This window comes from Furipterus horrens, unplaced genomic scaffold (assembly GCF_987537825.1).
Source record: "Furipterus horrens unplaced genomic scaffold, mFurHor1.1.pri manual_scaffold_1, whole genome shotgun sequence".
In the NCBI taxonomy this organism is placed as follows: domain Eukaryota; kingdom Metazoa; phylum Chordata; class Mammalia; order Chiroptera; family Furipteridae; genus Furipterus; species Furipterus horrens.
The window spans coordinates 14,716,749-14,731,599 of record NW_028327171.1 but is presented as its reverse complement, the minus strand read 5'-3'; positions in this window follow the sequence as shown (position 1 = coordinate 14,731,599).

Below are 14,851 nucleotides of genomic sequence, written 5' to 3'. Positions count from 1 at the left end.
TGATTCATTTAATAATCAGTGCATAATGCATTTATAAGATGAACCTGTCGAAAGGTTTATTTTTTCCAGATAATACCTGCAAATACTAAAACATATAATCCGTTAAGTGTGGAAGAGACCATTTGGAAATAAGTAAAGTTGAATGCCCGCCCACCTTTTCAGCTGAACTTTGAAAAGCTTTATCCTTCCAATAAAAAGAATGAATATATTTCTGATCTCTGTTGATCTACTGTTTAAATGCACTTTCTGAGAGGTATATTTTTAAAGATTATTTTTAATGTCATGTAAAGAGCATAAAGTGTTAGATCCATCCCATTTACAGGGACAGATTCGATGAGAGTTATGTTAACGATGACGATTATGTTCAAACATATCACTTTGTATACTATTACCATTATAATATCTCTAAGTCATTTCCATGCTTATTAGAAACCTGCTTTCTTGATACTTTTAAATCAGCCAAGTTGGACTGCTGAAGATGGTAAGCAGTTGCCCACAGCTTATTTCCAATTTGTCTGGTTCATCCTATCTTTTCAGAATTTTGTTATTACAGGCATCATGCAAAATGTAAAATAGTGCCCATAGTGTATTGTATACTTTGCTTGCTAATGCACAATTTCTACAGAAGGTATAAATAAAAGTTGATTAGAAATGCCTTACCTGCCATATGGAAGCTAATATTGGGCTTCAATGAACAGCCTTCCACAGTTATAGACTATAATACCTTGGCTCTTTATGATAATATTCTAAGGGCAAATCCAGTTCATAGTTTCTCTTTTTTTCTTTTTAGCACATTAACCTATTGCGGTTTTGATTTCAATTACCTTGTAATGCATATAAAAATATATTACAGAGAGAAAATATTACAGAGAAGTTTAACAAGTTAATGGTAAATTAAATGCACTTCCTTCTTCATTATGCAAATTTGCATCACTGTGGAACACTTAGCACTCTCTCCTGGATTGCACTCAACATTTTATATGCAGATAAGTCAACAGCTCTAGTGAACTTTTACCTTACTCATGCATTAATGCAAGAAATAAAACCGAAGTTTTTGCAATTGCTTTACCATCCTATAGGTAAGCTAAACCTAAATCCACTAGTTCATATAGAATAGCCATTTCTAGTCATGTCACTTAAAGTGTTTTTTTCTGAAAAAGGTTATTGTGCTCATTGGTGAGCAAAGAATTGCTAATTTAGACTTAAAATTTTAAATGCATTTAATCATTTTTCTCATTAAAGGGACTTTAAGATCATTTAGTATAGTTTCTTTGACATAATGAATGGCTATCATTTTCTTATCTTGCAAAAAAGTAATAGTTATTAACATGATGGAAGTGTTAGCTAACTGTATGCTGGTAACAGTGTTGCAATAAAAATGTATCAAATAAACATATTGTACACGTTAAACTTACACAAAGTTACGTGTCAATTATATCTCAATTAAAAATCAAATAAAGTTGAAATTATTCAAGCACCATTTGTATTTGCAAAAGAATCCATTTTTAATCTAAATCTCATTTTTTAAATATTTTTCTAAATACAGTTTATAAGTTTTTTGAATTTTTTTATTTTCATCCTAGCCATTTGTACAACTCCCATGTTCTATTAAATATCACTTAATAAAATAGAAATTACATTAAACCATGCACAAGAAATGAAACAATAGAAAGGAACACCTCACCCCAGAATGTTAGTACAGATGTGGATGTTTTAAGCTGTTTCTTTTTTTTAAGTATATTTTACTGATTATGTTGTTACAGTAGTACAATTTTTTCCCTTTGCTCCCCTCTGCCCAGTACCCCCCTTCCCCTAGCAATCCCACTCCCCTCAGTTCATGTCCATGGGTCATGCCTATAAGTTCTTTGGCTTCAACTTTTCCTATATTATTCTTGACTTTTCCCTGTCTATTTTGTACCAATCAATTATGCTTCTTAATCCCTGCAGTATTTCCCCATTTCTTCCCCTCCCCCTTCCCAGCTGATAACCTTCCAAATGATCCCCATATCTATGATTCTGTTCCTATTCTGGTTTGCTTAGTTGGATTTTGTTTTTATTTTTTTAGATTCAGTTGTTGATAGTTGTGAGTTTTTTGTCACTTTAGTGTTCATAGTTTTGATCTTCTTTTTCTTAAATAAGTCCCTTTAATATTTCATATAATAATGGTTTGGTGATAATAATCTCTTTTAGCTTTACTTGGTCTGGGAAACACTTCATCTGCCCTTCCATTCTAAATGATAGCTTTGCTGGATAGAGTAATCTTGGTTGTATGTCCTTGCTTTTCATCACATTGAATATTTCTTGCTAGTCCCTTCTTGTCTGCCAGTTTCTTTTGAGAAGTCAGCTGACAGACTTATAGGCACCCCTTTGTGGGTAACTCTCTGCTTTTCTCTCGCTGCTTTTAAGATTCTCTCTTTACCTTCCACCATTGTCATTTTAATGATGATGTGTCTTGGTGTGGTCCTCTTTGGGACTAGCTTGTTTGGGACTCTCTGTGCTTCCTGGACTTGCATGTCTATTTCCTTGACCAAATTTGGGAAGTTTTCCTTCCTTATTTTTTCACATAAGCTTTCAATTTCTTGTTCTTCCTCTTATCCTTCTGGCACCCCTATGGTCCAGATGTTGGCACATTTAAAGTTGTTCCAGAGGTTCCTAAGCCTCTTCTCACTTTTTTTAGTTCTTGTTTCCTCATTCTGTACTGGTTGACTGTTTTTTTCTTCCTTATATTCCAAATCAGTGATTTGAACCCCGGTTTCCTTCCCTTCACCACTGGTTTTGTGTGGATTTTTCTTCATTTCACTTAGCATAGCCTTTACTTCTTTCCTTGTGCATTTTTCATACTCAAGCATATCTGTCAAGCCTGTGAACTTCTTTATCACCAGTGTTTTGAATTCTGGCTCTGTTAGGTTGGCTATCTCCTTGTCACTTAGTTCTCCCACTGGAACCTTGATTCATTTCTTCTTTTGGGGCACACTTCTCTATCTCCTCACCTTGACAGGCTCTTGTGTTTGTTTGCTTCTGTGTCTTAGGTAGAGCTGTCACACCTGTTATGTTGTAAGAAGCAGAACCTTAGGTATTCATCAGTACAGGGTGACCAGTTTCACCATGCTGTGATGCTGTATGTAGGGGAAGGGTCAGAGAGGGAACAATGTTGCTTGCTCAACACTTGTCCCTTTTCTAGGCACTCTCCCACTTTTGTATGGGACTGATGCTTCTCTAACTGTTGCCCTGTCCATCATCCCCAGAATGGTTGGGTCTGCGTGGTTTGTAAGTTTTGATGCAGAATCAGCTCACACCTCTGTTCTCAATTTGAAATTTTTTGCTCTAAGTTACCTTAAAATTTAATGTATGCCTTTAATGTTTTCTTAAACTTTAAGCTCAAACTTCTTCAAGGAAAGTTAAATGACTTGTAAACATAGTAATAAAAACATCAGTTTATTTAGAAGCAAAAGTAAAACAGAAAGCACATTACTTCATAAAACTGTTTGAAAATAAATAAAAAAGAAAGAAAGAAAGAAAGAAGGGGAAGAGGAAGGTAAAGAAAGACCAAAAAGAAGGTAGGAAGGCAAAAAAATGGATAGCAGGGAGGAAGGATGGAAGGTATTTTTAAATGTTACCTTCAGTTTTTAGATATAGATGTAATTGAATAGGTCTGTGTAAATGTAGATAAATATAGCTATAGACCTACATACAGATGTGATTTTTGCCAGTGGTTCATTTACTTTGCTTTCAGAACAGAAGAAACATTTGACCTATTGCACAGCTCAATTCTCATTTCTTCATCTATGTGGGTTTGCCTTCATCTCTCTTAGTCTGATTACCCTGTATCCTCAGTCAATACAGCTCCATGGCTAAAAAATATTTATCACAATCCCACCATTCTTATTATTTTTTTTATAATTATAACAGATAAATAAAAGTTGTACTTTTATCTATCACCTTGAATTTTGATTAACTAACTGTATCACATTGTAGTTGATAAGGTGGAAGGATAGAGATTAAACATTTCAGTATATGGATATTCAGCCAAAATATGTTTGAATAATATAATTTCTGGGAGTCAAACACACTAAGGAAAATGTGGTCCTCCAAGCTTCAAGATAAAAAGTATAGTTAAAAAACTAAGAACCATAATTTATTACTAATAATCGCCACATTTCTTATTAGTTGCATAACATGGGTTTCTATGTAATTCCCTGAGAATAAATAAAATTAACAGGGTTTTTCATTAGCAATAATAATGAAAAGTACATACTAGTTTATGTTTATAAGCTAGTCTGTAAAGACAACGGTTTCATGGAATTATTGGTTATGTTATATTGAGGATTTTTATATTTTAAAAATGTATAAAAAACAATCAGAATTTATAGGTTTTTTTCCCAATCTAAAGTGTCCCCTGACTCTAGTGAACAACTCTGAAAGATATATGTTCATCACTCTCACAAAATAACAAGTAATCCTGTTACAAACATAGGACTCCTAGGTCTGAGACAAACAACTTTATTACTCAAAAAAAAACAATAGCTGGTATGTTAGCATAATCATGTTCAGTGGTGAGCAAAGAATTACTGTGACATTGATTTCTTGAGACTCAGTTTCCACAGGAAGAAGACAGGTCAGTCTAGACAGCTACAAATACAGTGGAAGCATGGTTGGAAAGGAACATTTCATTTGGGGCATCTGCCACTTTACAGAAGTAAGTAAGCCTGCAGTTTATTGGAGTAGTAGATATTAATTACTTATTCTCTCATGACTGGTCACTGGAAACAACCTGTGAAATGGCCCAGGTAAATAATGTTCAATGCCTTCCCTCCTTGGAATAAGCAGCATTTAATTCCTAAAATTAACATAAAACTTCCAGACTTTACTGCAAAAATACAGTATATGATTTCTTAACATGAAATTTTCTTTTGTTGTTTCTTTTGACATTTAAATGAAGAACTGATTGATGATTAAAGTAAAATAGGAGAAAAAGGTAAATTGAAAAGGATCACATTCTCTAGAATCAGGCAGCCATTGGTGGAAAGCTCTATGGGTTGTAAGGAACCACCTGGAATGAGAAAGAATACTATCTAAGAGTTTCAGCGAGTATTCCAAACCTTCATTCAGTTGTAAGCAGTCCACCTAGCAACAAGATGTCTGAAACAAGTTATTAAAACTCAGCAATAAGATTTTCAGATCTGTTGGCATCAAGAAGTAAACTCGAGAGATCGGGAGGTCAGTTTCATTCCCCAAAATAGATACTAGAAATAAGGAATACACCTAGTACTTTGACAGGGTCTGGTACATTATATAAGTAATCACAATGGGAATTAGGGACTGTGACTTTGGATTTTTTACACTTGAGAATATGGGAAAATGAGATCTAATAGGGTTGGAAAAAATAAGTGGTTAGAGACTGAGCTTCTACTGGAGAACTAACACAGCAACCCCAAGTCCTGAATCAGTTTCAAGCAATGATGAATCAAAGTACAAACCTGGAGCCCTGTGATGACAGCTTACACCTGACCAAGGGGGTGGATGATTCCAAACATCACTGAGAAAATGAAACTTGAGTTGCACAAGGCTTCTTACCTCTAGCCTAAGATGGTCTGACTACTGGGGTAAGGCTAAAAATACCAATGTTAACACTTCTAGTTCTTTGATTAAAGGTTTTTTTTTTTTTTAAGAAGCAAAAGTAAATTAATATTTATAGATTTCTCAAAGTAAGAACTTGATTAAAACTTCATCATCTGTAAGTCAAGATATAAGGTTATAATTTAATTTTTACATTTCATTCTTTAAGAATGAATCCTTTGAGAATTTAATTCTCTAAAAATTAGTACTTTTTATTTATTCTTTTTGAAGTCCTAAAGATCAGGACTATTCAATGCTCTACTTAGGAACAACAGAATAAATCTAAGATGCATTATAAAAGAGTCACTTTATAAATTTTTATTTTAATCTACTCTCCCATGATTTCCAGGTCCTACTGAAAATATGTAAACTCTGTCTTACATATTGGAAGGAAACAATACTACTTCCTAAGATAAATATGTCAACTTATAATTATGAGATTTATTAAGCTACAATACCAGTAGTAATTTATTTAGGATTATATTTTGTACGTCAATAGACTGTGATTATTTTAACTATTATAAACTATTATTAATATACATATAGTAATATTTAAAATAGTACAAAATGAACTCTTATCTTTCTGTACATGGAGTTGAGCTTATTTAGTTGCCAGTGACAGAAAATATAAATGAAGCTGGCTGGAGCAAAAATGAATTGTATTGATTTGTGTGACTGATGAGCTCAGGGTCCTCAGACCTGCTTTCAGGTATGTTTGGATATAAAAGCTGAAGCAATGCAATCAGCATCCATTTCTTTGTCATCTCCTGGCTCAGTTCACCCCTTCTCCTTATTGCTAAACAGATCTCTCTTTTGTAGTGTTAATGTGAATGCCCACCAATTTCCGTCCAAAAAAGTAATCAGAAATCATATTTTCTGGTAGCTTCTGAATATGTCATGTGATGCATGTTAAGGTCATATGCTCAGTGCTGAACCAAAGTGGCATTTGCCTGGATCTTTGGCAATGTTCCTGATGTAGAGATGAAACCCCACCAAGCTGCATGAAATGAGAATGGAGGAATGGGGATCTGATTCTGAATTAAATTTCTGTGTTATTACTCTAAGTATACTGATTAGATAATCAAAATAAAATATAACTACCTTACCTTCTCGTAATTTTTAAATGGTCTTTTGAGGATAAGACATAAGGGGGAAAGTAATCAAGTCTAACCACCAACAGTTTAAATAAATTTATTCAAATCTTTTTCTCTGATGAACAAAATGATAAAATGTTTTATTTTGAAATAAGTTTCAGAATAAGCTTAAAAAAGAGGTTGCATTTTATTTAAAAAATATTTAATCATATTTTGTTATGTGTACAATGCATCATTAACTTATTACTTGCTGTGGAATTACAGCTAATTTTGAGGCTTCTTTCTCCAAAGTCTCTATGATAATATGCATTGATATCACTGTCTGACTTTTATATGTGGTGAATGAAAAGAGAAAGAATGAAAATTATTTTTATAGATGCTCATCTGAGCATCTAAAGTCAACCTGAGATTGAGTTCAGGCACGTACAAAGATACACCTGCATTTTTCCATTAGAATACAGAGTTGCTTGTGTGGGTTGGAAAATGGCAGAGCAGAATGCTTAGGCATGTTGGCAATTATGTACAGCAAGCCCCTTAACTCCCTGGCTTCTTGGATGCTGACACTTGTGACTCCAGTTCAAGCAATTTTTAATTCAGATGTTCATAGTCATTCACATGATGTTTTGCAAACAGAAGACCAACCACTGCTATGTCTTTTCTTCATTAACTTCCTTTTTTCCCCTCTTACACACCTGAATTAAAGAACAAGTAGAAAGACATTTTTGCTCTGTGTACCTCTGAAAACAATGCTCTGTTTCATCTCAAGTGTTATGTTCTTCAAAATGTTGACAATAATTTAACCTTTCTCCAGAAGCTCAAACTTATCTTGCCCCAAGGATATGAAACAGTGAAATACATATGAAATGCATCTGGATCGCTGTAGGAGTGCTCATGACTCCACAAGCCTGAAAGTCCCTGCATTCACTTCTCTGTTTTATTTTTTGCCCTTAGGAGCTTGGAAGTAGCAAAGAAAAAGCTGGTTGAAAAATATAAGGAACTGAAAGTAATTTACATATTGACTTTAAGACGTAAAAATTTTTTTCATGATTTTCTAAAATAGGAATAAGCCAAAATGTGGGAGAGAAGTGATTCAAAACAAACCCAAACTCCTTGACATGTGTATAGGCATATATGAGTGTTCATAGTGCACAAATAAAGGGCTGTCATGTTCCCATGGTTCATTGCTTCATGACTCCCTCCCTTCCTCCCATCCTCCGTACCTCCATCCTCTGTCCCTCCCTTCTACTCCTTCTCCTTCTTTTCTCTCTCTCTCCCCTCCCCTCCTTCTTCTCTCTCTTAAATGAAGATAAAACATAAACTGAGGTCATATGTATATCTAGCTGAAATATCTGAGTAAGAGAACCAGTAGTTATTGAAACTATTATAATATGCAAATTCACATGTGCTAGATCACTTAATTCTTAAATTAACTGTGTTTTATTTGTCATTATCCCATTTTCCTACTGATGAGAGAGTCAAGCTCAGAGATTTTGTATAGATTTTCAAAATCACACAGTTTGTGTGGGAAAGCCGTGATTTAAACAAAGGTCATTCTAACTCTGTGTACAACATAGGCCAGTGCTATAGGGTACTAAAAATGCTTTAGATGGAAAAAGAAATAATGGTTTCTATTAAAGAAGATGATTTGAATTCACCGCCTTTATTTTTCTATCATTCTTTCGGGAGCCACTAGGCTTTCTTCTAAAACCTAACTTCCCTTCTATATAAATTTCACTTATTCTGAAATAAATTGCTGTTGATGGTACAGTTGAACTATGTTTTTGTTTAGTTTTATCCTTTCCTACTTACTTCCAATATTCCTCAATGTGGAATTAAAGGGAAATAATATTTGCTACAAAAAAAAATAAAAAAAGAAAAGAAAAAGAATGGCTTTTTGGCATGTTCTTTTACAGTTTTACTAGTTCCTGGTTAGAAGATGTAGTTAGCCTAATTTTGACAATTATGCATAAAATAGAAAATACATAAGGGACAGAAAACCTAGAAGAAGAATGATAACTCTTTTTAAAAAGGTAAATAATTATTAATTATTAAAAACAAAAATATAAATACCGTATTGATTTAGAGCATATCTGGGTTATTAACTAATTTCTTATTGCATTTAGATATAATGCTTCTACAAAGAAGAAGATGATAAAATTAATTAGGGAAATACAAAAACAATTCTCCTGATTAAAAGGCATAAATTAAACTAAGATATTTATTTCCATTCTCTCATGTAGAGAAATATACTACATATCTAAAGTGTCATTGAATATGTAACTTGGATGTAAAAACATTGAGTTAGGTGTGCTTGCTGTCTGATGGGCAAATGGAAACTTTTCCAGGGAATAGTTTGGGAAGGAGAATACTTGGAATTCAGTCTGAAGGTAAATAATATTCACCTCGAGAAAAGCTGCTGCAAAATAAAGGGAAGCAATCAGCATGTGCTGCTGACAAGCGCCAGCTCATTATGAGGCCCAGCGGTAATGACAGCAATGTTCGATACAGCACACTTGCTGTGTGGCCGCATCTGCCTCTACCAGGAGCCTCCTGGACAGAACTCTGGTGTGCTGAGGTTCCCATAGTATTACTTTAAAATGAAATATTTTATTTCATTATAACAAACTATCACTGCGATTAATGAGACCTGGGTACTTCAAATCTGATAAGAGTACAAATACATCTCACAATTTATGTCTTTACATTTTCAATTCTATTGAATAAGTGCAGAACGTCCTGATTCACCTGAAACATGTCTCCAGAAACATGCCCTTTGGTAGTTTTGAAATTATATTTCACTTTCATCTCTTAAATCAAGTATCGAGTTCCTTTCTTAAATTCACCCTGAATTGAGTGTTCATTATGTTCTTACAGAGTTACATCCATAGTCTTTTATGTTTTTCAAAGTAAATGCAGCAAAAGCCTCATGTATATTGACTATTTTAACCAATATTAAAAACATAGTTAGGGACGTAGTGCAATTTCTAATGTATTCTTATCTTGAAATTATGAACCTTGGCTTTTTGCCTCAAAATTTCAGCAATATTTTCTATGTGGCAGCTTTTATGAGGAAAGCATACATTTATACTTTCATCTATAGGATGGCTATAGTTGAACATCATAGGTGACAGAGTCTCAAGTTTTGAGAGTTTCTTTTTGCTGTAAAAAAATGCAGCTGAATGAAAGTTCCAAAATTAACTGTGCATATTTAATAAATTGAACTGAACCTGCAGGGAAACTGTAGCAGTGATGGTCACTAATAAAAATAGTATGCATTGCATCGGCCAAAAAGTCCTTTTTTTTTCCCCCCATAAAAGACTCATTTTTCATTTTCACCAATAACGTTATTGAGTTGGCTATTTTGAGTATGTCAACAATCTCTCAGGTGGTGTAACATTGACTTTTCTCAATTAATGTCTTGATTTGGTCGCTAACAACTTCAACTGGTCTGCCCAACTGTAAAACCTCCTCCAGTGAGAAATCTTCAGGATAAAACTTCATAAACCACTTTTGACATTTTTGATCGGTCGCAGCACTTTCTCCATATACTGTACATATATTTTCTTTTTATTTTTGAGTTTCAGGTGTTTTTACATTTCTTGAAATAATAAAGGATAACATGTTGAAAATGTTGTGTATTTTCTTTCATCTTCAATATTAAAGCCCTTCAACTGATTGGCTCAGGCCCACCCAGGTAATCTAGGAAAATCTCCCTTAAAGTCAATTTATTATGAATTTAACTCATATGTACAAAATAACTTAATGCAATACCTAGATCAATATTGGATTGAATAAACAAGGATTCTAGCCTATGCAAATTGACAAATAAAAGTGACCATCACAGGTTTTGAGACTAGAAATGTAGCTATTTAGCCATACCCAAAAGAACATGAATATTTGAACCCTGGAGTTATCCGAAACTTATTTACCCTCTCATGATCAAAGACACTAGCCTTTACTGGTTTTAAGAAGTTGAAATAAACTTACCTCAAGCAGTTGCCTACAAAGGACATGCTTATTGTTCTCAAGACCTTTCAGAACCCCCTTATTACTTCTAGATCTCTCACCAGGGTCAGGTGTCAGTTTGACCCTAGAGAAAATAGATCATCCTTCAAAAGAATTGCAAGGTTTTTGTGTGCTTATATTGTTATAAGCCTGAGAATACATAAGAAAATAGATTTCCAAAGATTTAGATTAAGAAGGATGGAACTGATCATGCACTAGATTGATATGAATATATTTATATGGAAATATATCAGAAGTTCTATATGTAATGTATTAGCTCATGCAGCTTGAAGTTATCATTTTTAAATGTAAATAACATTCTTACGCCACAGTCTGTACTAAAACACGAGGTTTTCTGAGGGTAGTTTGTCATTGCTGTTCTATGTAATCAGAAAAGTGAGTGTGATATCAATATTCTTTGTTTACAAGAGCATAGCAAGCTGGACAAAATACATACATGTTGACTGCCTTAATCATACATGCTTCACTACTCAAATGGATGCTTTTTTGAGTTTAGGGGTTTTTCTTTGTTTATATTAAAATCCCCCAAATCCAGTTGTAGTGAGCAGTACATAGGAAGTTCTATGTTGGGTGAATTAATCAATCAATCAGTCAGTGATAAATAGGCCACTCAGATCTCCTCTCTTTGAACAGAACATTAAATGTAGCTTTTCTTGTTGCCAAAACACCACTCTCTCAAAAATCATTGTTATTTTGTAGTAAACAAACAAAACATCTATGAATCGCCAAGTCTCTTGTACTTAAAATTTCCCACTGCATTGTTATAAACACACACAAAAACAAATGAATTTCATATGGGTAAAGTTTAAACTCAATTTTTTTTTTCTTGAAAAAACAGTACATTCCAATCACTTATGAACTAAAAGAGTTTGCTTATATTGAATTCAATGGTTTTACCTTTAGATCTATCTTTGTTAAATTAAATTTTCTAGTTTAATAAAAAATAAATCTATGGTCATGTTTGTATGACCTGAGATTGTAATTTGAAAAATTTGTCTATAAATATAAAAGCTATAAGTTCTTCTAAACAAACATCATGTAATAAGTCTTTTGAAGCAATACATACATATTATTTCTGTCATCTCAAACAAAAATATGAGTGATTTACATCATCTTACTGAAATCGCGTAAGTGGTAAAATGTTATTATAATGTCAAGTTTATAACCTTCAAAATTAACTTATACACTAAGAGTTTTTTTTCAAAATAATACTTTGCTTAATATACCCTCATCCATTCAAAAAGTACTTAGCTTAACTGCTTGGTAAATTAATTCACTACTTCTATAATTTTACCTATTGTCTTCAAGAACAACAACAACAACAAAAAAAAAAACATTCATATGATTTCTAAAAAAAATTGGAAAAAAATTACCCTCATTAAGTTTGAATTATTATACCAGCTGCTCTTCATACAATATTTGAAAACCAAGTTTCTCAGCCATAGGCACAGGATATTCACCGTTGACACAGAATTCAAGGCAGGAAGTTTTATATAATAAGGGAAAAGCCCCAGAGATAAAATTCACATGATGCTTCAAGTAATTTCAGAAAGCTATGTGTCACCAAGGGGAGAAAAGCATGAACAAAAGATAATTCTTTAACAGTAGTCTAAGTCAATTACTGCCCTGCAAAATAGAACTTCCTCAGGTGCCTCATTCAGATTCTAATGCCCACAGGGATTTCCAAGAAAGGAGGAAAATTATTTTGAGAAAAATAATTTCCTTTTGAAAGTTTCCTATTCTTTGACACACTCTATAGGCAATGGAGAAAAAATAGCAGTCGGAGCTGTCTCTGTTGAGTGACTAGAGTCTAACCTTGGACCCTGCACATGTTTTTTTTTTTTTTTCTCCCTCTCTTTCACTCTCAACAGCTTAGCAAGACCAGCAACTCTTGAAAAACAGGAGTTGGATTTTTACCAGTCCAGCAGAAAAAAAGATCTTTAAATTGAAGATCTGAATTCTGCAAAAAACAACAAGAACAAGTACCTGAAGTTAAGGACCTTGCATTTTATGATAAACAAGAAGATATTATATGGCACACTAGAGGTAGATTGGTGATAATAAGAAATAAGAAAAGGCAGATCAAGATTGTCACAGGAGGGTTTGAAATCTAAGGCACGGTAGGCCTTCCAAAAACACTTTTCTGTATCGAGCTAAGGTTGAGGGAAAAGTCTCTATGGGTCTCTCATATTTCTGTACATCTTGCAGGCAAAAACACTGACTACCCTTTTAAGGTAAAGATGCTTGTACAGAGAACAACCTTTGTAGAAATTATGTGCATATATATACACATACTTAAATATATGCCCTGGCTGGTTTAGCTCAGTGGATTGAGCGTCGGCCTGCGAGCTAAGTGTCGCTGGTTCGATCTTCCAGTCAGAGTACATCAGAGAAGGAAAACTCTGACTCCAAAAAACCTCCGCTGCCTTGCGGCATACCTCTTCAGGGGAAAGGCTAAGGGAGTAAACCCCGACAGAAAATCCGGAGCCGGAGTCCCTAAGGCGGTTTGACGTTGTAGTCAACACCGGCAACTCCTGCGGCGCACCTGAAGCCAAGCTGTATCGACTCCGTCTTTCCCTTGGACCCTTCAGCTGCGAAGAGAGGGGGGGTCTGCTGCATGGGCAACAGCAGACCCTCCATATTACCCTGCCCAGGCTCTGTAGCTTCAGCGTCATCACAAGATGTCGATTCAACACGGGAGGAGACAGATACCGTGTCACTCCCGAGTCGGACTGCACAGCCATTCTCGGCGGTGCAGATAGACTCTTAGGAAGCTACACCATCGTCTCTCGAGACGGACGGCTGCCGACGACGACTTAAATATATATAACATACTTGAATGAAAATAAAATTTGTATATATTATCAATACATATGTACTACAACATAATAAATATTAGAAGAAAGAAGTGGTAATTAATGAGTCAATCATTCAAATAGAAAATTAGAGAAAGAAGAACAGAAAACCTAAGTAAAGTCAAAGGCAGAAATAATGAAGTCAGGGACGGAAAATGTGATGGTTCATTTTCTGTCAATCTGACTTGGGGTAAGAGATGCCCAAATGGCTGGTAAAACATGTCTGGGTGTGCCTGAGTGTTTCTAAAAGACATTAGCATTTGAAGCATTTGAAGATTACCCTCCGCAACATAGGAGGCATTGCCCCCAATCTATTTGGGGCCTGAATAGAGCAGAAAGGTGGGAGTAGTGTAAATTCTTGCTCTCTTCTTGAACTGGGGCATCCATTCCCCTTGCCCATGAACATAAAATGTCCTCATTGTAGGACTTTTGTATTTCCAGACTTAGACCATAGGCTCCCCTGGTTCTCAAACCTCCAGACTGGTACCAAATTACATCACTGCCTTTCCTGGTTCTCTCCCCCAAAATGGCAGATCATGAGACTTCTTGGGATCCATAACCGTAATGGTATACTTAAATACCTCCCACACGTTGACATAAATATTTACACTCCTTTGGTATTGACTTAATTCCTGGCTCAGGACAGTATGGTAAGTTAGTGGTTTCTGAATTTGTCTCTGTATCAGTTAAACCACATCTAGTATCCCAGTCTTCAGATTTCTACTCCAAGGACTAGGGTTTTCCCACTATTCACTTCCTTTATACTAGTTTAACATCTTTGTTCTTAGGTTTCCAAAGTTCTAAGCAGTTTTTTATCATTATTTTCTCTTCAAATTTGAGATTTCTACCTTATAAGCTAGTCCAATAGTTTCCAACTGGAAGGGATGGTGCAGATTTTGCCAAGTGGAAGACATCTGGCAATATCTGGCATAGTATTGGTTGATACAACTTGGGATGCTACTGGCATCTAGTGAATAAAAGTCAGAGATGCTGCAAACCTATGGCAATGGAGAGGACATTCCACTCTGACAAGAAATGATGTGACCTAAGATGTCAGTGGCACTATTGACAATTCCTGCTCTTAACCCCATAGCAGGTGGTTTTCCTAACCTTCCCGGGCTATGCCTCTGACAACGACCCCAGGGTTCCAGGATGCCAGCTGAAGGTCTTTATTTTTCTTTCCTGTCATTTTTATTACCATTGGGTGAGGTTTTTAAGCTTAGTTGAGAACGTCATAAAAGCTACTTTCTGAAAGATCTC